Raw genomic sequence first — 24,331 nt, forward strand, 5'->3', positions numbered from 1 at the left:
ACTTTGGCATCTCCTTAATGGCACTTGGAGTGGGAGTGCCAGGAACGCTTTCCAGAGCTCTGGATCTGGGCTTGTGTTGCTCTGTCTCCATCAGGTTGGCCTTAAGCTCAGGTTGGAGAATCCCAGGATTTATTTCCTGGTCATATTTCTGTATTAGGTTGTAATATTTGTCTGCATTAATGGAGGAGAATGAGTTTAAATAATTTTACTGAAACCAAATTTTAGATTTGCAGTGGCACGTCTGACAGTAGGAGAAATAATGGTGGTGCAGGCAGGTGAGGGAAAGAAAAAAACAGTCTGGATAAGAGCCTTGAAAGAAGAGAAAATAGGGAAGCAAGTGGAGATAATTGTCAGGGAAGAGTGAGATGGAAGCAGATTGGGATGTTTTTGTGACCAGGAGTAAAGGAAAAAGCTTTTTGGTGAACTGTGCGAGGATGAGCAGAGGAAAATGGACAAATTTCTCTGGCTGGTGACAAGATGAGGTGAGAAAATAAAACTGAGAGCATTAAAATATCCCAAGATGTCATTTAGTGCTGCGTGTTCCCTCCCCCATGAACAGGGATTGCTCCAGGCCACCTGGGGCTGCAAATTCTCCATCCCTGTTTCCTGTGGGGCAGGAGGAGATCTGTGTACATATCTGAGAGGCTGGGTTTAATTTCCAGGAGGATGTAGGTCTTGTTTATGTTGGAGCAGCAAGCAGGAGAGGCCAGGAAGAGACCATGTGTGTAAGAGCAGGGCTGGATTCCCTGTGGAGCAGAGGAGCCTTCCTGGGCATCTCTCCACAGCTGCTCTCTGCATCAGGCATGGAAAAAAAAAAAGAAAAAAAGGCAATTAAAATATTCTTTAGAAAGGATAACACCAGCAAAGTTCTGTTTCAAAGGATGGAAGGCTCCTTACCCACTAAATTCATCCCATCACACAGATTCCTGTGATCTCCAGAGACTTTTAGGAGCTGCAGCTCACCACATCAAAGGAGTGTCCGTGGGGCTTGGAGTGCAACCATGGAATATTCAGGTGCCATAGGGGGTTCACAAGGCTCTGAGTCCGTGCCCAGGGAACAGATATTCCCTTGCTAAGACACCATCTGACAGCCTCCCCCTTCCAGACGACTCTGCATCAAAGGTGACCTGGAAAACTTTTTTTTAATACATTAAAACATGTCCCAGACTTAAAAATGCCAAAGTCCAGGTTTAAGAACTTTCCCTCTGCTTAAAAGATGTTCCTTTGAAAGGAAGTTTTGCTTGTCCTCACAGATTTTAAGCTCTGGGAACCATGGACCTCTCCTGGCACCATGTCTGCATGTGCTGAAGGGGGACATGGAGGGACCCACAGCAGGGGACAGTTGAGAATGATCCATGCTCCAAAACTTGGGTGGCATCATCTGATATCCTGCTGGCTTCCCACTTGCCAGAGGGCAGGGCTGGATGGGATTTTGGGAAGAAATTCTTGGCTGGGAGGGTGGGCAGGCCCTGGCACAGGTTTCCCAGAGAAGCTGTGGCTGCCCCTGGATCCCTGGCAGTGCCCAAGGCCAGGCTGGATGGGGTGAGGATGAGGATTTCTCTCCTCTGCCCGTGGCACAGAGTGCCCAGGGTCCTGCAGTGTCCCCTCTGTGCTGAGTCAGGATCAGTGCAGGTCCCTGTGAGCCCTTCCAGCCTTGGCTCTCCCTCTCTGCAAGCACCCCAAGAGCCAGTTTGGGGTGACCCACGTGTACTTCATGGCTCGCTGTGTGTGGGTAGGAGATGGGGACCTCAGGAAAGCTCAGCACCCTGGGGGACAATGGGGACACCAGGCTCAGTCCCACCATTGTCTGCTGCCCAAAGCCCTGCAGAGCTTTGACCAGGAATGGCCCTTGTTCCTGTGACCTGGAATGGCCCTGGAATGGCCCTTGTTCCTGTGACCTGGAATGGCCCTGGAATGGCCCTTGTCCCTTCCACCCTCCCACAAAGGACCTGTTCCAGATTGCAAGGCAAGATGTGTTCTGTCACCATCTGTATGGCAGTTGTCATGTCAAGTGGGCTGTTGGCCTTATCTCTTCCACACCCACTCCTCCCTCGGGAGGGACATCTGCTGATAACAGCTATTGAATGTCACTGCATGACTGATAAGAACTACAGCATCCCACTGGGAGATGTGAGCCCAGAGGGAGGAGCCAAGCATTCCTACCTGGATATAATCTGGAGATTCTGGAATACCAGCACAGCTTCTCCACTGGATTCCCCAGAGGAGCAGCAGCTGCCTCTTCTGGATCTTTGGAGGAAGACAACCTGTGACTGTGTTCACAGGGGTCTGAGGATGAGGGAAGAGATGAGGATCTGACCCCATGTTTCAGAAGGCTTGATTTATTATTTTATGATATATATTATATTAAAACTATACTAAAAGAATAGAAGCAAGATTTCATCAGAAGGCTGGCTAAGAATAGAAAAAGAAAGAATGAATAACAAAGGCTTCTGTCTCGGACAGAGAGTCTGAGCCAGCTGGGCTGTGATTGGCCATTAATTAGAAACAACCACATGAGACCAATCCCAGATGCACCTGTTGCATTCCACAGCAGCAGATAACCATTGGTTACATTTTGTTCCTGAGGCCTCTCAGCTTCTCAGGAGGAGAAATCCTAAGGAAAGGATTTTTCATAAAAGATGTCTGTGACAACTGCCCCCTTTTCTACAGGATCCCTGCTCCAGCAGAGCCACACCTGACACTGCAGGAGGGCTGCAGCCACATTTCCAATGGGACTGCTACCAACACCCTGACCCACAGGGTGTCAGGTTGGGTTCTGACTCTGGCAGTGTTGTTTTAGTTTACTGCATTGTTTATTTTATCCTTTTATTTTTCTGCCCTATGAAAGAGCTGGTATTTCCTGCTCCCATATTTTTGCCTGAGAGCCCCTTAGTTTAAAATTTATAGCAGTTCAGAGTGGTGGGGAGGGTTTACATTCTCCATTTCAGGGGAGGCTCCTGCCTTCCTTTGCGGACTCCTGTCTTTCCAAACTGAGACAGTAACATTTCCCTGTTTTCCTGGGATAGTTTCCCTAATGGGATGTGGAATGGAGTGCCAGGCAAGCAGCCAGCAGACATCTCAGCATCTCTGTGTTCCTCCCCTCCAGCCCTGCAGTGTCCAGGGCAGCTGGCTGAGGCCACCACTGGTGGACGAGTGAACAGAGCAGCCCCTCATGTCCCAAACCTGAGCTGTGCTCCCATCTGGGAGCAAAACCTGCATTTAAAAAATCCCACTTTTACACCACTCCATGGCATTCAGGAACAAATAAATCCTACCAACCTGGGGAGGGTTTCACTCCAGCATGTATAAAGGAGAAGTTGAAGTGACAGGGAACTTCCCTTCCCAGCTTTTGTGGGGACAACAGAAACCAGCAGAGCAGAAAGACATCCAAAACATCCCTTTTCAAAGCAGCAACAGATCTTTGTGTCAAAGGAGAGATTTCACAAGGATGGGCATGGCTGGATTCATGGCAAAACAATCAATGGGGATGAAAACCAACATTTCCCACCAGCCTGGGGTGGTGAGGCTGGTCCCTGAGTTCAAGGAATTAATTTTATTTTGATCATCCATAGGGAGGAGTCCAGCAGAACCCTGGGGTGCTGCTGGGACAGGAATCTTCCAAACATTTCTCCTCTGGCCAGCACTCCTGGAGGCTTTCCTGGACTGGGTCTGTGCCAGCCTCCTTGTGCTCCAGTTTGTCACCTGCCTTGCTGTGTCCCAGCAGAAGTGACAGAGCACTGCTGGCTCCTCATGGTGGGAAGAGTTTCTGTGTGTTCCTGGGGTTTGGCAGAACTGCAGAAATCAGCATTTCCCCCGTGTTTTATTGTTTTATGGATCCCCCTCCCCTTCTGCCAAGTGGGAATAACATTGCAGAAAGTGCCTGGAGTTGCTGAGTCTTGAACAGCTTCTGCTGGTCCAGCCAGTTCTTTTAAAGTTGGAATTTTTTGATTTTTTGGGGACTTTTTTTTTTTTTTTTTTGCTCAAATAGCAGCTTGTGATGGGCCAGGAACTGTTGTGGCAGTGCCTCTAAAATCCTTAAGCTGCTTGAATCACTCCAAGGAGCCAGGCAATAAAAGAGCTGGAATAAAATGTATCCCTCAATGTCCTTCACTTCTGCTGACAACTGCAGTTTAAATTACTGGTGCAGCCCTTTAGCATAGCTGGCTTGTAAAAACTATTAAAATATAAAATGAAGTTAGAACAGAGACTTGCCACCTTTTCTCTGGTGGAGAGCAGAGAGAAATCACACATTTTTTGGGGGGTGAGCCTCTGCTGGGGTGCTGTTACTGCTTTAATGACAGTGATCAGAATAAAATATTAATATACACTGGAATTTTTACATCATATTGATTATATAGTGTTTATTAGACAAGGGCCTTGACTTTAACCATAAAGTGGCATTTATTCTATGAAGAATCTGATGCTTTCCAGAGCTTACATTAAAATTAGGCTTTTTTAAAAACACTCTTAAGCTCTCTTCTAGTGGAAGGTGTCCCTGCTGATGGCAGGGGGTTGAATGAGATGATATTTGAGATTCCTTTTGACCCAGACAGTTCTGGGACTCTCAGGAGAGTGGTTTGTTTGGGATTTAGGCATCCCATTGCCACATACTCTGATTCCTTGGCTCCTTTGCCCAAAGTGACCAGAGTTTCAGGGACAACAATTGGTGGCTTTGAATTTAAAAAAAAGGCAGATTTTTATTTTGTAAGCTGTCAGCATTCCAACCTTGCCATGAAACATCTCCAGGATTCCTTTTAACGCAGACAATTCTGGGACTCTCAGGAGTGTGGTTTGTTTGCCTGATGGATTTTGCCATCCCATTGCCACCTGCTCTGATTCTCCTTTGCCCCAAGTGACCAGAGTTTCAGGGACAATAATTGGTAGCTTTGAATTAAAAATAGGGCAGATTTTTATTTTGTAAACTGTCAGCATCCCAAGATTCCAAGATTCCATGAAACAACTCCAGGGTTCCTTTTAACCCAGACAATTCTGGGACTCTCAGGAGTGTGGTTTGTTTGCCTGATGGATTTTGCCATCCCATTGCCACCTGCTCTGATTCTCCTTTGCCCCAAGTGACCAGAGTTTCAGGGACAATAATTGGTAGCTTTGAATTAAAAAAAAGACAGATTTTTATTTTGTAAGCTGTCAGCATCCCAAGATTCCAAGCTTGCCATGAAACAACTCCAGGGTTCCTTTTAACCCAGACAATTCTGGGACTCTCAGGAGTGTGGTTTGTTTGCCTGATGGATTTTGCCATCCCATTGCCACCTGCTCTGATTCTCCTTTGCCCCAGGTGACCAGAGTTTCAGGGACAATACTTGGTGGCTTTGAATTACAAAAATGGCAGATTTTTATTTTGTAAGCATTCCAAGCTTGCCATGAAACATCTCCAGAGCTGGGAGAGGCAGCGAGGGCTGCGCAGATGCTGCAGCGTGGGTGAGGTTTGGAGTGGATATTTCACAGGTCACCTTGAGATGAAACCCTCAGCTGTGGCTGTTGAGAAACATCTTCACTCTCCTGGAGATCCCTGGGAGGAACTTTGCAATCAGGGAAGGAAGGAGGGTTCTGTAGAAGGGTCCTGGCTGTTCTTGTTTCTGCAAACGTTTTGTAGCTGATGGAACCGTGCCAGGACCTGCAGCCTGCCAGGAGGGACCAGCTCCCATCACCAAGTGTTTCCTCCTTTGTATCCCAAAGATGTGGGCACTCAGGAAGTGTTTTGCCAGCTGAAGTGAAAGGGATGGGATTGAAAGGGATGGAAGGGGTTGGAAGCAGCCTTTATAAAGCAGCAGCAGCAGCATCCAAGGACCAGCCCTGAGTCCCTGCTGGGAGCTGGGGCTGAGGAGAGGCTGCGAGTATGGAACACATTAGTGAGAGTCAGGGTGGGGAGAGGGAGGTTGGGATGCTCTGCTGTCCCAGAGGCTGTGTGGGAGGATGAAGGCAGGATGTGGATGATCCTTTTTGTTTTAAAACAAAGGGAAATGCCACTGACTTCACCCGAGAAGGATAATCCTGGAGCCTTGGGATTTTCTTAACAAAAGGTATTTTGTTTTTGTTTTAATTTTTTTGTCTGTTTGTCTGCTTAGATCAGAGGGGTTGTTTGCAGCAGAGGTGTGGCTGAGAGAGGATTTGAGCTAGGGCAGAAACTGGATGAAGAATTGGTGGGAATTGCTGGGCTTGAGGCTGGACTTGGTGGGTGGAACTCGTGGTGTGTCATGGAACAGGTCGGCCTGGGTGGCTTGCAATGATCCTCTTGGACCTTGGCACTTATGGAACAATGGAGATAATGACTTTATTTAATGTTTTTGTGGTAAATGATCCCATGGATGTAACCTGAGAGCTGTCAATTATCAGGTGTTGTACTGGAAGAATTTTGGGTGAAGTGAGGAAGTTGAGAATGCCTGGAAGGGGCTCAGAGCTGATGGAGCAGGGAGCTGATGACCCACATCTGATCCCTTTTGGATTTGCAATATCCCTTCTCCAGGTGGTCTCATTTCTGCCTGATTCCCCCTTCAGCCTCCCTTACTCCCCAGCAGCCCAAATTGTCAAACCTGTGGGAGCTTCCAGGCTTAAGACCACGTCATAAATCACAGAATGCCAGAATGGTTTGGGAGGCAAGGAACCTTAAAGCTCATCTTGTTCCACACCCTGCCATGGGCAGGGCCACCTTCCACTCCCCCAGGTTGCTCAATCCCTGTTTGGAGAGGTCCAGAAGGAATGTTTGTGTCAGAGTGCCTCCCAAGCACGATGCCTCGAGGCCATGCAGAACTTATCTCATGAGTCCATGTGGTTTTGTCTGTGTTTCTCTGTTAAACAGGAGGGAAACCCTTGAGATCAGCACTGGGAGAAAGAAGAGAGGTGGAGAAGGAGTCGATGTGGGATGTGGGACAGGTCTGAGCCAAGGAGCTGAGGGACAGCAGGTAAAGCACAAAGGAGCTCTGCAGTGTCAGGCTGCCCCATGCCTGGGGTTAAGTTGCTTCTTCCCTTGCTGGATTTTCACATAATTCACCAAAACGTCTCACACCCTTCTAAAAACACTCTCCTCCTCCCCATAGTCCAGTTGAAATAATGTTGAGATGAGAAAAGCTTGTAAAAATAGGGCAGGACCAGCACAGTGCCACCCCCAGAGCTTTAATCAAGCTCCTTACATATTTTTTTGGCCATCAGCTCTTTCATTTAATCATCCATTAATTGCTGAAAGTTTTAGCCAAATTCATTTGGCAGCAGTTGCAGGCGAAGAAGCAGCATTTCACAATACTCTGGTTTCAGCACTTTTCAATTCTGATTTTAAAAGCAGTGTTGAATGTCACTAATGGCCTGAGCTCAGTGTCTGGGTGCCTTGGGATCCAAATCCCTGCACACAGCTCAGGGAGAAGTTGGGCTCTGAACATTTTTCTTCTTTAGCATCATTCTCTGGGCAGATTCTTGTCCCCAAACTCTTTGTAATCAAGGTGTGAGGATTAGTCCATGGGTGCTGATCACAGCTCTGGTGGGGTGTGTGGTTCTCTGGGAGCCTTCCAACCTCACTGCAGAGGCTGGAATTGCTGCCAGCAGCACATTTCTCCTTCCCCAGTTTTCTTCTCACTCCTGTAAGGAAGCCAGAGGATGAGATGAGATTATGTGCCCTGTGCTGAGCTCCTTCAGGCAAACTCAGGCTCTGGAGTATTGTCAGAATTGCTGCTGAGTTTGGGCTCCAGCAAAGGTGTCAGGAGTGAAGCAAAGGAGTCAGGGAGTGGCATTTCCTGGCACAGGGACACAAGGACACCACGGGGCAGTGGCATCCTGCACAAAGCTGCTCTGTCAGCCCAGTTCTGAGTGGAAGCAGCACGTGGATTGTGACTGGGAGCCACCAGAGTCACTCCAGTCAGAATCTGGCTGCTAAATCTGATTCCTGCTCTCAGGAAAACTTGGATGAGGTGTGATGGGCTGTGGTTCAGCACAAAGCACACGAGGTGCTCTCAAGGTCCCTTGTGGCCATGAACTCTGCTCCTCTGTGAAGAGATCACAGCTGCAGCTCCACTGACACACACACATGGCCAGTCCAAGCCCCTGCTTTGAGTCCCTGTCAGAGGATTTCTGCAGGAGCACTGTGTCCTTGGGAGCCGTGCTTGGAGCATCTGCTCTGTGTATTCTTGGGCTGAGCTGCTTCCAGCAGGCTTAGCAACTGTGCCTGTGATTTCCTGCAGGAAATCCAACCATGCAGGGTGGTGTTCAGCTTATGGGACTGTGACTATCAAACCATCATGGCATTCTTAAGTTGCCTTTTTTATTACTTTTTAAAAAAACCTGTTAGCTGTCTCCCCACCCCCAACCCCATATCTGTGCATCTGTGGAGTTTTTCTTTCCTGCCTTGTTCAAGTGCAAGAGTAAATCCTTTTTGATTTATTCCAGAGCAGCCCTCGAGCTCAGCTCCTGTGAGAGCCTGCTGACTTGGAGTTCAAAAGATCTCACAGCTTTGAGGCCAGGCTGTGGTCTTCCATCTTGCCTCAAAGTTAAACTGAAAGAGAAAATTCCTTTTCTTCTTGAAAAGAAAATCACCATGCTGTGTAAGGGAATCAGACTTACCTGGAGCAGCAGAGAGTGCCAACATGCAGAATTCCAGGTTAAAAATCTGGTTGTTTAGCAAGGCTTTATTTTCAAGCACTGAGCACGTTGTTTAGGAAGTGTTTTATGGAGATAAATACTCCTTTAAAAGCAGTGCTGCTGCCTGGCTGGGATCCAGCCTGTGATCCTACATTAAAGCATTTTTTGGGTGTTTAAACCACTACACGGTGGCTAGAAATGGAAGTTCTTATCCCTGACTTCCTGCAGATCTGCAGGGTTAGATGACATTTTAGGAAGAAATTCTTTACTCTAAGAGTGCTGATGAGGTGAATGGAATTCTCAGAGAAGCTGTGACTGCCTCTGGATTTCTGGGAGTGTCCAAGGCCAGGTTGGACAGGGTTTGGAGCAACCTGGGATTGTGGAAGGTGTCCCTGCCCATGGCAGGGGTGGAATGGGATGAGCTTTAAAGTCCTTTCCAGCTATAATCATTCCATGATTCAATGAGGTGCAGACATATCTGGCAAATATATATATGTGTGTTTGTATGATTTATATACATATATAGAACAAAACAAACCTGTAAGAACTATTTATATCCTATTCCACTTCTACAGGGCCCTGCTTAGTCCAGATTTATGCAGTTGTGGCTGCAGCTGTGAGCTTGGAAGTGCAGAGATAATGGATGGAAGACTTTTAATAACTGTAGGGACCCTGCTTTCAAAATCCAGCTCCTCTGAGCAAGGTGACCTTGGCTCTGACTTGGAAATCCAGCCCTGCAGGGGAAGGAGATGCTGATCCACAGAGCAAAATCTTGGCCAGACAGCAGCAGAAGAGCAGCCCCAAAGCACAGGTTGGGCTGGTGGAGTTTTCAGCACTCTTGAAGTTGTCAGGCTTGCAGTTCAAACTATGGGTGCTCTCCCAAATTTGAATTTACACCTGGCAGTGGTGTAAAAGGGAAAGGGAGCAGAGTGGCTCTTCTGTGCCCACTCTTCCTGCTCTTCTGTGTTCTGTGCCCACTCTTCCTGCTCTTTCTTCAGCAGAGAAAACCCACATTCTGATCTTCTGCCATGTTCTGAGTCAGCAATAAAGTATAATTAAGTTGCCAGGCTTGCAGTTCAAACTATGGGTGCTCTCCCAAATTTGAATTTGCACCTGGCAGTGGTGTATCTCTGTTTTTTACAAAGCTCCAGTCCTGGAGTGGAGAGAGAACCAGCTTTTTTACAGCAGCACAAAGGACTGGCAGCATAAGTGACAGCTCAGGGAGCCCTCAGAGGTGTGAGGGAAATCTCACATGGTGTTTTCTCAGCAGAACTCTTCCAGAAATCCTTTCCTTCAAAGTTTTTGGGTCTGTGAAGAGTGTGCATGGGAACACCTTGGTGTTTTATCCTACTTCCAGGAACAAAAAATGTGTAGAAAGCTGAAAGTGCAGCGATTCTCTGGCATGTGTGGGTACAGTAAAGGCACAGAGCTCAGGTGACAGGAAAGGACAGGGAACAGAGTGGCTCTTCTGCTGTTCTGTCCTGACCTTTCCTGCTCTTCCTTCAGCAGAGAAAAGCCACATCCTGACCTTCTCCCATGTTCTGAGCCAGCAATAAAGTAGGAATATGTTTTTTTTCCCCCCAAATCTAATTTGAAACATGATGACTGGACCGTTCTTAAACAGCTTCCAACTTAACAATAAAGAAACTTCACAGAGTGCTTGGCAGGAGCCTCTGTACATAATTTAGATCATAATCAGATGCATTAACACATTTTATATGGATCTCATGGGGGCCAGGAAGATGAGATGTGCTGGGTAATTTCTTTCCAGATTTCTTTACCTGATTGTTTATTACTCTTGGGGACTTCATTTGTGGTCCAAATGTCACCATCAGAATCCTGCTGCTTCATGTGCCTGCATTCAGAGTAGCTGCTAGTGAGGCTTCCAATTCCTTAATTTCTCTGTTCTCCTCAGTCTTTCCATCCAAGGGGAGGATGGGGAGGCAGAGAGGGAAGGGGAACAAAAGGAGGGACCCAAATCCTGCAAACTGCTGAGCTTCCCCTCTGCCTGGAGCTCCATGGGAGGGAAAGTGCTGAGAGTGCTCCTTGTTTCCCACTGAGTACAATCAGAAGCTGCTGCTGGAGAGCTGCATGGGGGAAACACTTCCTCTCCCTCCCTTTCCCTTTGAGATGCTCAACAGCAGCAGCTTTAATTTTATAAATCTCCTGAAAGCTTTTCCACTCTCAGGAAAGAGAAATGGTCATGTGTCTCTTGCTTGTGCTTGATTGTTTTGCCATGAATCCAGCCATGCCCATCCTTGTGAAATCTCTCCTTTGACACAAAGATCTGTTGCTGCTTTGAAAAGGGATGTTTTGGATGTCTTTCTGCTCTGCTGGTTTGTGTTGTCCCCACAAAAGGCAGGGAGGGAAGTTCCCTGTCACTTCAACTTCTCCTTTATGCATGCTGGAGTAAAAACCCTCCCCAGGTTGGTGGGATTTATTTGTTACTGAATGCCATGGAGTGGTGTAAAAGTGGGATTTTTTAAATGCTCCCAGATGGGAGCACAGCTCAGGTTTGGGACATGAGGAGCTGCTCTCTTCACTCACTTGTCCACCAGTGGTGGCCTCAGCCAGCTGCCATTGATCCACAAGTTGGCAAAACCAGGAATGAAACCTCCAAGGCAAGTCAGATGTGGCCTGGGTGTTTGGGCAGGTGAGAAAGCTCAAGAATATGAAAATTCTGGGTGTCAGCTGGCTTACACCCCTGGATTTGGGCCAGAGAACACACCCAAAACAGGACCACAGCAGCCCATAACAAAAACACAGAGCTCCTTCTTCCCCTTTTATCAGTGCCTGATAATGGTACTGATAAAAAAACCACCCCAGGCCAGAGGAGAAGGATTTGTTTGCCTCTTTTTTTTTATTTTTTCTCTTCAATACTTGTTTATCAACATCAGGTGATGATGCAACAGCATCCCAGATCAGCTGAGCTTGTAAAGTGGCTTTTACCACAGAGCACAATGATGATTGAGAAGTGAGTATCCTTAAAAATCAGAGTTGATGGGGCTGCTGAAGTCCCATTTTGTGTGCTGAGTGAATCCCTGTGTCTCACCCTGTACCTCCAGTGCCTTGTGCTGTTGAAATGTCCACAGGGAGAGGGTGAAGAGCTGAGAGTTTGGGGCCTCTCTCACAAACTCCTGCCTTTCCCTGGGTTTTCCAGCTAAATGCTGAGAAATGGTGTTACTTGCAGGATATTCTCCCTCAAGATATAAAAGTTAAGATTGTTTTGCTCTCCTGAACAGACCCTTTAACCTCCATCTCATGATTCAAAATTGGCAGGAGAGCCTCAGAGCAGCCTGATGCAGGCTCTGAAGGGTTTGTGTGAGCAGGGCAGGCAGGAGAACACGAGAGGGAGAAAATATCCCCAGTCCCTTTGCTGTTTATAGCCATGTCACAGACATTTCCTTGCTGCCAGTGCCCAAGTTCCCAGCTGGGAATGATGAATTCTCCTTAAGTCAGTGGCACACACAGTTTGGACAAGCTTGATGGCTTCTGGGTCCAGCCAGCAGAACTGCTGCTGAGCAGGAGGAATGAGAAATTCACGTTCTGTTTAGCACAGGAATATACCCTGCTACTTTAAACTGACAGAGGGCAGAGTTAGGTTAGATTTTAGGAAGAAATTATTTACTCAGAAGGTGGGGAGGCCCTGGCACAGGTTGCCCAGAGAAGCTGTGGCTGCCCCTGGATCCCTGGAAGTGTCCAAGGCCAGACTGGATGGGGCTTGGAGCAACCTGGGATAGTGGAAGGTGTCCCTGCCTATGGCAGGGGGTGGCACTGGATGAGTTTTAAGGTCCCTTCCAACCCAAACCTTTCTGTAATTCTGTGATTCTGTATGGGGAATACACAAAGAAGGGAATAGACATAAGGCAGAATGGGAAAGATGAAACGACTCTTCTGGTGGTTGGGAATGGGAATAAAGTGCATTTTTGTGTATCAGGCAGAAGGATGCTGCCTGTTGTCAACGTGTGTGGTTGCCCTCCTCTGGTTGGAAGCAGAACAACCTCCCAAGACTGGAGACTTTTTTGGGGGCAGAACTGTTGAGTTTCTTCAGAGTGACCTTGAAAAGAGTCAGGATCATTTTAGATGCTGGGAATTGATCAGTGCAAGGTCTCATCCTTCATCTGCAAAGCCACCCTGGGCAAGGGGTGACTTCTGAGCTGCTGCATGGGGACAGATTGTGCAGAGCCAAGGGATGCACCAAAGCCAGAACGTGTCACTGAACACGGACAGACTCTGCAGAGGTGGGTGCAGGGCTTGGAGAGGCTGCAGAGCACAGCTTGCTGTAAGATGTGGCTCTGAGGAATCTGTCACCAAGGCCTGGTGACCCCACAGCCCTGCCACACCTCAGAGCAGGCAGCTGACCCTGCCTGCCGCTCCGCTCGGTGGAGCTGGCTTGAGTTACGCATCAGGCTGAGAATGATGTGACAGATTTCATTAGCAAATCATTTGCTGACCTTCAGTTTTATGAAAATAGTCTGAAAATAAGTTTATCAGCAGTTAGCTGTTCCAGCAGAGAAGCAGAGGCTTAGAGGATTTAAGGGAGCTGCATCCAGCACTGGTGATTTCCACTCGGGTGTGTTAGACCATGTCCTTGAAGGATGCTGATACTAATCCAGGTAATCCTGGCAGCAAAAAAACTGACTTCTGCTTTTTGGGATTTTTTTTTTTTTCCATCTGGATCAGGACCAGCGAAGTCAGGCAGATAGCTGTGTGCCTTGCTAGAGTGTCTTAAGGGTGAAACCTTTGCTCTGCATTTGGAGCCATTCCAAAATGTGAATCCTAGGAACTATAGATTTTGTCTTCTATGGATTTTGGCAAGACAGTTGTTGGAGCAGCTGAAAGGGAAATGAACCTGAGAGGAGCTTTTGACTTTGGTGAAACTCAATAGTTACTTTCCAGTAACAGGGAGGCATTAAGAAAAAGGCCAAACCTGGTGACATCTGCAATTCAGACAGCATCTAATCCATGCTTTTTTTTTCCTTCCACTACAGCAACCAGGCAGGATCCAGGGTGGGATGTGCACACCTTTTCCCTGCATGTTGGATACATGGAAGGATCTGTGGAAATGATTGTGTAGTGGTTGAGCAGAGAGCTGGTCCTTAAAAGGCTGTCCCTTAAATGTCTTCTAATGCCAGCCCAACCCATTTAATCTCACAGCATTGCTCTCATGAATGTTTTATACCTCCTACAAGTATTAAGTCCTACAATACCACTAAAACATGTTGAATTTTAGTGTGAAAGTGGTGAAAGTGTCTTAACTGAAGAGATGGATTCCTGTGTCCAGAGGTAAACGTTAAAGAGAGGGAAGCACAGTGTGCTGGGAGGCTCCTCTGCCACCAGCTCATACATCCAGTGAAAAACTCACTAAGAGTTATTTTTATTATCCATTACAGCTTTATCTAGTTCAGATGTCTGCAGGAAAGGCTTCCACCTTCTCTCTGGCATTTCTGTGAATTGTAAAACAAACAAGTTTGGAAGGGATCTCTGGAAGTCCCTAATTCAATGTCCTGCTTGTGGCAGAGGTAGATGAGATTGCTCAAGGCTTTGTCCAGTTCAGGTGTGACTGTGCTGGGCTGGAGGGTCCACCAGCTCTCCAGGCTCCTCTTCCCATCATTGGTTTTCCTACTGAATATCCACACAGGAGGATATTCAGTGACCTGAATATCCACACAGGAGGCTACATCAGAAACCTTGCTGCCGTCAGGGTAATCAGCATCTGCCAAGGATGGTTTCAGAAGACAAATCAACGAGGTTCAGTTTGCCCACAGCACATCTCCTTACCCTTCATGGCCATGGGCATGGATTCCAGGAGGATTTGCTGCATTCATCCCTGCCCACAGGCTTCAGCTGGCAGCAAGGTGTTGCTGTCCTCTTTACTCCAGGTACAACCCCTCTGCAGGGCGAGTTTGTGCTGTCAAAGTTAATGCTCAGAAAGTGAGTGCAGGTAACCTTGGCTTCCTCTTGGCTTGGCTGCTCATGAGCTTTCATTGCCTTCTCTAATAAAACCTTCACAATTGCTTAGAGACGCTTAAAAGTTGTTAATGTTTAAATAAAGGGATTAATTTTAGGCCTCCTGCTGCTAAACTTGTACATTGGAATTTTGAGGAAGTGCCTTTTCCCCGCGAGGTGTGAGCAAAGCCTTTGATCAGCTAAATGGGCTAGAGCTCGTGGTGAGGAGCCACTGAACTCCTCAGCATTGATCTGCGCTTGCCAGGCAATGGAAACTCTTAAAATGGCTCCAGGAAGAGGAAATACACAAGGATTTTAGGGCATGGATATAGGCAGGTGCCTCAGGAACACCTGCCCTTTAAACCTGTTCCTGCTGTTGATTTTATTGATGATTGAATTGGTATTTTAACATTTCCATGCCTTTGTTTCCCCACCTATAAATGACTCGTGCCTTCCTTTTGGGTTATTGAGCTTGACACATATAAAAATTGTCAAGGTAGGGTGCCAAGAGCGCACAAACTATTTTATTTTTAGTGTCTTTTGAAATCTTGGACTTTTTGTTCTCCCTTTTATCTGTCTCTTTCTTTTTAATCACACCAAATGGAAATAAATTCAATCACAGCTGGTGCTGGAGAAGAATCATTAAGCCCATCCAGCTGGCTGTCTCGAGGCCAGAGTGGGATTGTTCCCTGTGCTGCATTTCCAAAGTATTTTATCTCCTTTAGCCCCGTGTTTGTGGAGTGATGAGCTCCTTTCACTTCTGTCTGCTCCCGTCATCGATCCAAACGGGAAGGGCTATTTTTAGGTGGCTGTAAGTAAATGGACATCAGGCACCGTGGAAAGGGGACTGGGTTATTTTTGGAAACCCATCAGCAGCCGTTCTGGCAGGTCCTGCTGTGGGATTTGTCTTCAGCTGGGCTGTCTCAGGTTGTGGTATCAGTTCCCAAGGTTGTGAACCTCATTTCTCGGATGTGATCTGCACTCTGAGTGTGGAATTAGCAGCTGCTGGAGATGGTGTTGATGGCATCAGTTCCTGGGATTTAATTCCCCCTAGGCCAGGTTGGATGGGGCCCTGAGCAACCTGATCTAGTGAGTGGCATCCCTGCTGGAAGGAGATGAGCCTTAAGGTCTTTTCCAACCCAAACCACTCTGGGATTCTGGGATTCTAAACCAGCCTGGATGGGAGGGATGCAGGGTGGTGGTTGAGCTGCAGATTTTGGGGCAGAAGATGAGGTTGGCTTAGGGGCAACGTGGGAAATGCACCCGGAGTGGAGCCAAGCCATGGAGATGCTCTCACAGTCAGAGCCATTGATGAATGTGCAGACTTGGCATCTGCTGGTGGCCACAGGGCAGGTTTTGGGGTGCTCTTGGGAGTTTGGGCTTGTTCTGCTTCAGTGGATTGCAGAAGGGTGATGTTTCCTTGGTTTTGCTTAGTCCTTTTCATAATTTTGTCATTTGGAGACATGGTTTAGGGTGGGCTTGGCAGCCCTGGGTTGTGAGTTGGACTCAGTGATCTCAGAGGGCTTTTCCAACTTTGATGGTTCTGTGATTCCATGATTCCATCAGCATTTTGGGACAGCAGAAGATGAGGTTGGCTTAGGGGCAACGTGGGAAATGCACCTGGAGTGGAGCCAAGCCATGGAGATGATCTCACAGTCAGAGCCCTCGGTGGATGTGCAGACTTGGCATCTGCTGGTGGCCACAGGGCAGGTTTTGGGGTGCTCTTGGGAGTTTGGGCTTGTTCTGCTTCAGTGCATTGCAGAAGGGTGATGTTTCCTTGGTTTTGCTCAGTAAAACCAAGGGAACATCATAAAGAATTTTGTCATGTTTAGGACATGGTTTAGGGTGGGCTTGGCAGCCCTGGGCTGTGAGTTGGACTCAGTGATCTCAGAGGGCTTTTCTGCGATTCCATCAGCATTTTGGGACAGCTGTGGCACAGTTTATGTGTGGAGCTGATGCTGCTTGGGGCCTCTGGGCTCTCCAGGCACTCAGCTGTGAATGTGCAGGTTGGAACCTGGGGGCAGTGGCCAAATCAACACCAGCACTGTGGGGAGCTCAGAAAGCCTGAGCTGGAAACCTCCTGTGGGGGATTTAGCTGCGCGTTATCTTCTCTCTCTGCCTCGGCAAAGACCCAAATCTAATTTCAAAGGTCAGAACATGCTCTCACCTGGGTGTTCCCAGACTTTTATAGAGTGGTTGAAGGCCATTTCCTAAAATTAGCTGCTGCAGGGGAAAGCTGATACTGGCTCTGTATCAGACCCTTTCCAAAGCTCTGGATAATCATTTACTTGATTACTCCTATTGAAACTCATGGGTAAAAGGTAGAAAATGGAAGAAAACCAGAACCTGGTGCTGCTTCCTAACAGAGAAATACAACCATGTGGGTTTTGGGGCAGAATTCCTCTTCTTGGTTGTTTTTGGAGGTGGTTTTTTTTGTTTTCCTGAAGGTTTCCCAGGCAGGCCAGTGGCCTGCCTTTAGAATCAGATTTATTTTTGTTTTCCTCAAACTTCCTGGTGATCCAAACATGCTGGGGAGCTCTGGGAAGGGGAACATGTGACTCTGAAGGAGGCTGAAATGGTAAAGCACACTCAGATCTGCTAAGCAACAGCATTGACACGTTTAAATAAATCTGCTGTTGACTAATATAGAGTGACATATTGAGAGCAATTAAAAATAAAAAAAAAAAAGGAAACTAGGCACAAATTTGGGAAATGAGTGGAATGGGAACAGAACAAAGATGTTAGAGAGGACGCTGGATAAAAGAGAGGGAGGGCTGCTCCACAAAAGGAGTGTTCTGGAGAACCAGGGTGTCCATCAGGAAGGGGGAGACAATAGCAGAAGTGCAGATTTGTGCTGGAATTATCCCTTGGCAGTAGGATCCTTGTATTTCTGCCTCCCTGCCAACTCTGCTGGCTGCCAGGATTGAAAAGATTTGTGCTGCCTGGTGCAGAGAGGAGCATGTGGTGGGATGTCAGGCAGCTTGGAGAAGGTAAGGTGGCACTTCTTGTTCTGGTGGTGGCTTTGGGACTGTTGTTCCTTTGGATCTGCTGTGATTTGGGTGTGAGTCCTGTCATTGCACATCCCTGTGGATGTGTGTAATGCTGGAGAAGGGAGCAGGAACTAAATTAGGAGTGTTGGGTTTGAAGCTGGTGAAAGGAAATCCCTTAAAAATCACAGAATGGTTTGGATGGGAAGGAACCTCAGAGCTCATCCCATTCCACTCCCCTGCCATGGGCAGGGACACTTCCCACTATCCCAGGCTGCTCCAAGCCCTGTCCAACCTGGCCTTGGACACTTCCAGGGATCCAGAGGCAGCCACAGCTGCTCTGGGCAACTTGCAGAACTCATCTGTGGAAGTTGCTGCTGCAGGAAGCTGTGAAACTGAGTGCTTGGTGTGTTTTCCCTTCCCTTCCCTTCCCTTCCCTTCCCTTCCCTTCCCTTCCCTTCCCTTCCCTTCCCTTCCCTTCCCTTCCCCTTCCCCTTCCCCTTCCCCTTCCCCTTCCCCTTCCCCTTCCCCTTCCCCTTCCCCTTTTTTTCTTTAACAGCTCAGACTCTGTACTATAAGAATGTCTGTGATTGATTGCTTAAAAAAAAAAAAAAGGTATTTTGGTGGACAGCTGTTATTCTTCAAGGGCTCCTACAACTCCTATTGTTAATGGTTTGGGGGAAATTGTCCTGAATAAACTGTTCCATGCCCATGATTTATGGTTATTTTACACCAAAGAGGCTGGAAATGAGGAGTGAGGGGCTGAAGTGAATGGATCATTGGCTTGATCTAATACTGTTTTATTTCAATGTAACACAGCCATCCTAGTGCTTCCTTAGTATTTTTTTGGATTCTCTACAGAGGCCAAATTGAGTTGTGAATTTTGTGCCCATCTTAATGACTTTGTTCCAGGCTGATGCCTTCGTGTCCATCCTCGTGGCACGTTCACAGTGGAACTGTGTTTGCCAGCAGCTTTCCCACCTCTGGGAATGGCTTCCCTTTTCCATCAGGTGTTTCCTCTGGCCACCACCAGCAGCCTTTGTGCAGTGGGTGGCAATAGAAAACTCACACACTGTCCAGCCTGGGATGGTGTGAGGCTGGAAGGGAGAGAGCTCTGCTGTCCCTCAGGGAAATTTTGTGCAATCAGAACCAGCACTGAGATGAGAGTGAGATGGCACAGCTTGGGGCTGGCTCTTCTGTCCAAAATAACTACTGGGAATGTCCAGAAGAGGCGTTTGTGGATTGCTCATCCATTAGCACCTCTCACCATCTATTTTCCAAATGGTCCCTGAAGTGAGCTGGAACCAGTTCCGTGAGTTGGAACCAGTCTGATCTTTGGGATGATGGCTGGGAGACAGCAGCTTGTGTTGGAAGCAGTTCCTTCATCTGCATGAGCCTTGTGCTGGCACTGTGGCCCATTTTTCGAGCTGCTCTGAGGACATTTGGCCCCTGTTCCCTCCAAAAATAGCTGCTGTGTGTTGGAGATTCCTGCCTGGAGGATTTGGGAGCCAAAAGGAGCTCCAGCCTTCCCAGATGTGCCCTCTCTGCTGACATTTGGGCTCCCTCCACCCTGTGCTGTGGGCAGGCAGGAGGGACTGCATGGTGAGGGTTATTTGGGTGCCCTCTGGAGTGCAGGGTGTTCCCACAATATCCATGCTTCCTCTGGGAATTTCCCCTCCTGGCCCTGGAATCCCATTTGTGATGTGAGCTATTCAAAACCCTACCAACAAGCTCTGTCCTGAAAATCCTGCTGCCAGTCCAGGGGAGCTGTTAAACCACTAACTCTGCAAGAACTTGGCTGCTTTGAGGTGCTCAGTGACAGCAGCAGCCTCAGCACTCGTGGCTGAGGCATTTGGGCTTGCTGTGATTGCAGCAGACAGATTGTCTTAAAGCCACCAGGTATTAATTGGCTTTCATGTTCGATACCAGTTAATAAAAATTTCCTTAAAAAGACACATTGCTTAGCTTTAGATGCTCTTTAATGTTGTCAGAGGGTTCTAATAAAACAGGGCTTTGGCATCTGCTCTTACCTGTTAGTCTTCCAATAACTGTTGAATCCATCAGCTGTTTGCACTCAGATTTGAGGGATGGAGCTCACCAAAGCAGTAACTCCGTATAAATGTTCTGGAAATAAGGAACTGAAAACTCTTTATGGGGTACTGGAGAACCCCATGGAAAACTGAAGGCATCAAACATTAAGAATTCAGCTTATTTGTGCTGCTGTTCCCAGAACTCACGGGGGCACGTTGACACCACAGATATTTTTCTCAAAATACCACGCTGAGCATTGCAGGGCCATTACAAGCACTTGACTAAATAATCATTCCAGCTCTTTCTCCAACTAAGAGGACACCATTAAATTCAGGAGAGCAGCTGGGAAGTGCATTTGGACCAGGCTTTAAGCTTGACAAGTTTTGGGTTTCAAAGGCATGTTAAAAGTGCTCCCCCAGCTCACACAAGGAGCCATGCTTTGGTGCCTTGGCCTGGAAGGCAGCGTGGGAGCTAAGAAATCTATTAGTGAGCTTCAATTTACTCAGGAAAAATCCTTCCCTGAGGATTGCTCTTGTTCTCTGGAATTACAGGGTTTGGTTTTTTTGATAACATTTTTCTCCTTAATTTGTCCCTTTTGCACTTCCTTGGTGCGAGCAGGGAAAGCAGCAGCGAAACTCCAGCAGGAGAGAGGTCGAGGGTTCTTTTGGACCAGGAGATGTGTGGAGGGTGCAGAAGGAGCAGTGAGGCTGCAGAGCTGTGAGAGAGGGAGGACAGGAAAGACCCAAATGGGTGGAAGTGGGATTTGGACAGCAGGGAAAAGCTGGTGAGAGAGGGGGGCAAAGAAAACCATCTCAGCAGCTGCATTTTGTGCGGCCACTCCTGTATCCTGCAGCTGTTCATTAGAAATTCTGTTTATGCCACAGGGAGTTTTGGAGTCTCTGAAGCTGACACAGTTTTAATAGACAAAGACATTTTGAGTGCAGCACATCTGCTCTGGGATGCTAAGGAAGAGGCTCCATGCAGTACTGCCATTGGTAGAAGCATTTCATCGTGCTTTTTTTAATTTTAAGACCTCTCTTTTATCCTAAAAAGTAAATTTTGAGGTCAAAAGAAGTGCTGTGTTTGCTCATTAAGTTTGCAGCCCTTAAACTGAGAGTCCTGCTGTATTCTTCCTAATATCCCTGAGTTCCCAGCCCTGGGAGCAGGCAGAATCACCTCTGACTTGGGACGATCCTAAAGCACTTCCCATCACAGAAGCACAAGCACAGGCCTGGGGGCAGGAGGGTGCTGCTCCAGAGCAGAGACCTCCTTTCGTCGATGCTGCATTATTAAATATCTGATGAGTAGGTCTTAAATTGATCAATTTCTTTCTCTGCAGGCTCAATCTAACCCTCAGCTTAACTTTTATAACCCGTGGCTTTCCAAAGCCCATCTCATCGTGCTCGGTGATTGAATCCACCTTGTGCAGCTTTAAAGTTAATTCCTTCCTTCACCTCCAGCTCTGGTCAGGTTCCTTGGATCCCTCCTTGCCTGACCTCTCTCTTAGCCTTCCAATAAACAGAACAGTGTCACTTTGCCCTTCCTAACTGCTGTTATTGCTACATCTGCCCTGCAGCGTCTCCTGGATATTTTCTACCTTCCTGTCTCAGTAGGAGCAGTTTCCATGCTGGATGCACATCTGAGTGGGGTTTGCCATCTCCCCTCCTGCCTTTTCCAAGTGTGTTGGTCTTCTCCAGCCAGGAACAGCTTGAGAAGAGGTTTTTTTTTGTTGTGTTTCTTGCTGATCTCTTGGAAGGGAAGCACTGGGCAGCAGTGGGGTGTTTTGAAGTTTTTGGCCACGTCCATATCTGCACGTCCTGTGCAGTGGAGTGTCCTGCAGGGACCTTGGTTAGGTTTTATAGAATCTCAGAATGGTTTGGATAGGAAGGACCTTAAAGTTCATCTTGTTCTAGTCCTTGCCATGGACAGGGACACCTTCCACTGTCCCAGGTTTGGATGGGAAGGACCTTAAAGCTCATCTTGTTCCACTTCCTGTCATGGACAGGGACACCTTCCACTGTCCCAGGTTTGGATGGGAAGGACCTTAAAGCTCATCTTGTTCCACTTCCTGTCATGGACAGGGACACCTTCCACTGTCCCCAGTTGCTCCAAGCCCTGGTTCAACTTTGCTCAGGAGGGAGAAATGGACTGGCTGTGTTGGTCTTCTCCAGCCAGGAACAGCTTGAGAAGAGGTTTTTTTTTGTTGTGTTTCTTGCTGATCTCTTGGAAGGGAAGCACTGGGCAGCAGTGACAAGGCAGAGCACAGCGTGTGTGGAATGATCCATGATCCAGCATCCCAAATCCAAGCGGTGGCAGTGCTTTGTAGGAATTTAATTACCATGGGTTGTGGTGCTGCTTGTCTCCTATCATCCACTCTGCTGCTGGTGAATGACTTTGAGGTGTCTTCTTGGGGTAGTTTGAAATTTTTGGCCACGTCCACATCTGCAAGTCCTGTGGAGTGGGGTGTCCTGCAGGGACCTTGGTTAGGTGTTATAGAATCCCAGAATGGTTTGGATGGGAAGGACCTTAAAGCTCATCTTGTTCCACTCCCTGCCATGGACAGGGACACCTTCCACTGTCCCCAGTTGCTCCAAGCCCTGGTTCAGCTTTGCTCAGGAGGGAGAAATGGAGATACACAGAGATGCTCCAAGGACTGGAGCCCCTCTGCTCTGGAGCCAGGCTGGGAGAGCTGGGGGGGTTCACCTGGAGAAGAGAAGGCTCCAGGGAGAGCTCAGAGCCCCTTCCAGAGCCTAAAGGGGCTCCAGGAGAGCTGGAGAGGGACTGGGGACAAGGGATGGAGGGACAGGACACAGGGAATGGCTTCCCACTACCAGAGGGCAGGGATAGATGGGATATTGGGAAGGAATTGTTCCCTGGGAGGGTGGTGAGGCCCTGTCAGAGGCTTCCCAGAGAAGCTGTAGCTGCCCCTGGATCCCTGGAATTGTCCAAGGCCAGGTTGGACAGGGCTTGGATCAACCTGGGATAGTGGAAGGTGTCCCTGCCCATGCTAGGGGGTGGAGTGGGATGAGCTTTCAGGTTCCTTCCCTCCCAAACCATTCTGTGATGAATTTCCAGCTTGCTTTGCAATAAACTGCGTGGGATAAAGCCCGACCTGCTCTATAAATATGGGTGATCCAACACATCAGGTAATTTAATTTTTCTGGTGTGATTGATCAGGCTGTCTGGAACAGAGCAGCTCCCATTTAGGTGGTGATGAAGCATCTCCAAAAAGTGCAGAAGACCCTGATCTTGACATTGACCCCATGCAGCTGAGAGAGGAAGGAGCAGCTGGAGCTGGGCACAGCAGCAGGGATGACATGGGAGCAGGTGAAGGAGCTGTTTCAGGGAGGGAAGGTACATTTGGAGCTGGTTAATTTGGCCATGTGGCACTGATGAATGTCACTGAACCTTGCTCAGATGTAGCAGCCAGGGCTCCCAGGTTTCTCTTGGCTTTCCCTGGATGTGAACTTCCTGCTGTCCCTGGGTTGTGAGGACTCGGTCCTGAGCTGCCTCCTTGCCCCCTGAGGTGCACAAGAAACCATCTGTGTGCTTTCATGTTTGTTAGAGGCCTCTCAGTGGAGGTGCTGAGTCTCCAGAACTTTATTCCCTGTATGCAGGAAAGGGGCAAACTTCCATAAACCCCACACAGATGGATTATTTCCCATAGAGACCCACCCTGCTGAGTGAGATGCTATTAAACTCTCTGTGTGTTTCTGTGCTTTTCAAGCAGTATTTCCTTTTCCTTATCACTTCCCCAGGACAATGAAACTTCTAAATTTGTGCTTAATGATGACCTGAAGCTTCTGTCAGAGAGCAGGAGCCTGAACCTGCCACGTGGTTATTTCCAGCTGTGGGAGCAGCAACGAGGGCGTTTCAGGGGAGGTGAGAGAGTTTTGTGGTTTTGCCTTGGGGAAAATAACGTGCCTGAGCAATCTAGGGCTGGAAACCACAAAGAATACCAAGGATTTGAGCTGTCTCATGGAGTCAGGGTTTGGGAAACCAGTCCTCTCTTCCTGCCTGGAGTTGACCTCCTCATGCTTCTTTCATGTGACAGGGAGCACCCGGCTCTTGGCTGTGGTTTAACCTCAAGAGAGTTCTTGTTCATTAATTACTTCAAGGTAAAAGCAAAGAGAGGCTTTGCTTCCTCCCACACCTAATTTATCCCTTTTAGAAGCAAGTAAAAGCTTGTGCCACTGCATCCTGGAGCATCCTTGGTTTGCTTCCCACGTCCCAAAATATCTCCAGCACTTTGTCAGTGGGAATGTGGTGAGCACTGCAACATCAGCCAGGATGGTTTTAGGGATTTTCCAGCTTTCTTGGAAAACTCTGCCCTCTGGTCCCTTGCTCTGAGCTTTGGAGAGGAGAGGGGTGAAATCTGCATCCAGGATTTTCTGCCACTCCATCCCACAGGACACAGAAGGATTTGCTCCTATGCTGGATGTTCCTTTGAGCAGAGAAGTGCTTGTGCACAGCCTGGAAGGATAAATAAAACACTGTGACTGCTTTATTACCAGAAAACAACACTAAATAATAAATTTAAGAGCTAAAAGCTCTATATGTAAAGTAGATTTCACAATGCATTATGCAAAAAGCAGAAAGGCACTGGAGAAGGAATCCACTGGAAGAAGGCAGGCTGGAAGATGGATGATCTTGCAGACAGGATGAGGAGATGTGGAGTGAATCCCAAGCTGGCTCAGCCTCTCAAGTGACCTTGGGCAAGTTGTTTCTCCACACCTCCATTACCTGCTCTCTAAAACCAGGATGTGGTTTTCCTGTCTCCAGGA

At 47.9% G+C, this 24,331-nt stretch overlaps 1 protein-coding gene across 10 annotated transcripts in view; it reads left to right on the top strand.

The window, feature by feature from the left end:
* The window catches only part of EXTL3 (exostosin like glycosyltransferase 3), a 150,171-nt gene that overhangs the window by 88,406 nt on the left and 37,434 nt on the right, over window positions 1–24,331 (top strand). For 4 of the 10 annotated variants that reach the window (XM_077176476.1, XM_077176473.1, XM_077176477.1 and 1 more), the window contains one exon: window positions 6,815–6,917. The exons of 2 other annotated variants lie outside the window; for them this stretch is intronic. The gene's annotated coding sequence lies outside the window, so the exon portion shown is untranslated. Of the gene's footprint in view, window positions 1–5,900; window positions 6,039–6,814; window positions 6,918–17,161; window positions 17,520–23,305; window positions 23,430–24,331 lie in introns of those variants that run through there. 4 more of the 10 variants (XM_077176474.1, XM_054629575.2, XM_054629574.2 and 1 more) reach the window with 3 other exon arrangements.

Source organism: Agelaius phoeniceus, chromosome 3 (genome assembly GCF_051311805.1).
Source record: "Agelaius phoeniceus isolate bAgePho1 chromosome 3, bAgePho1.hap1, whole genome shotgun sequence".
NCBI lineage: Eukaryota > Metazoa > Chordata > Aves > Passeriformes > Icteridae > Agelaius > Agelaius phoeniceus.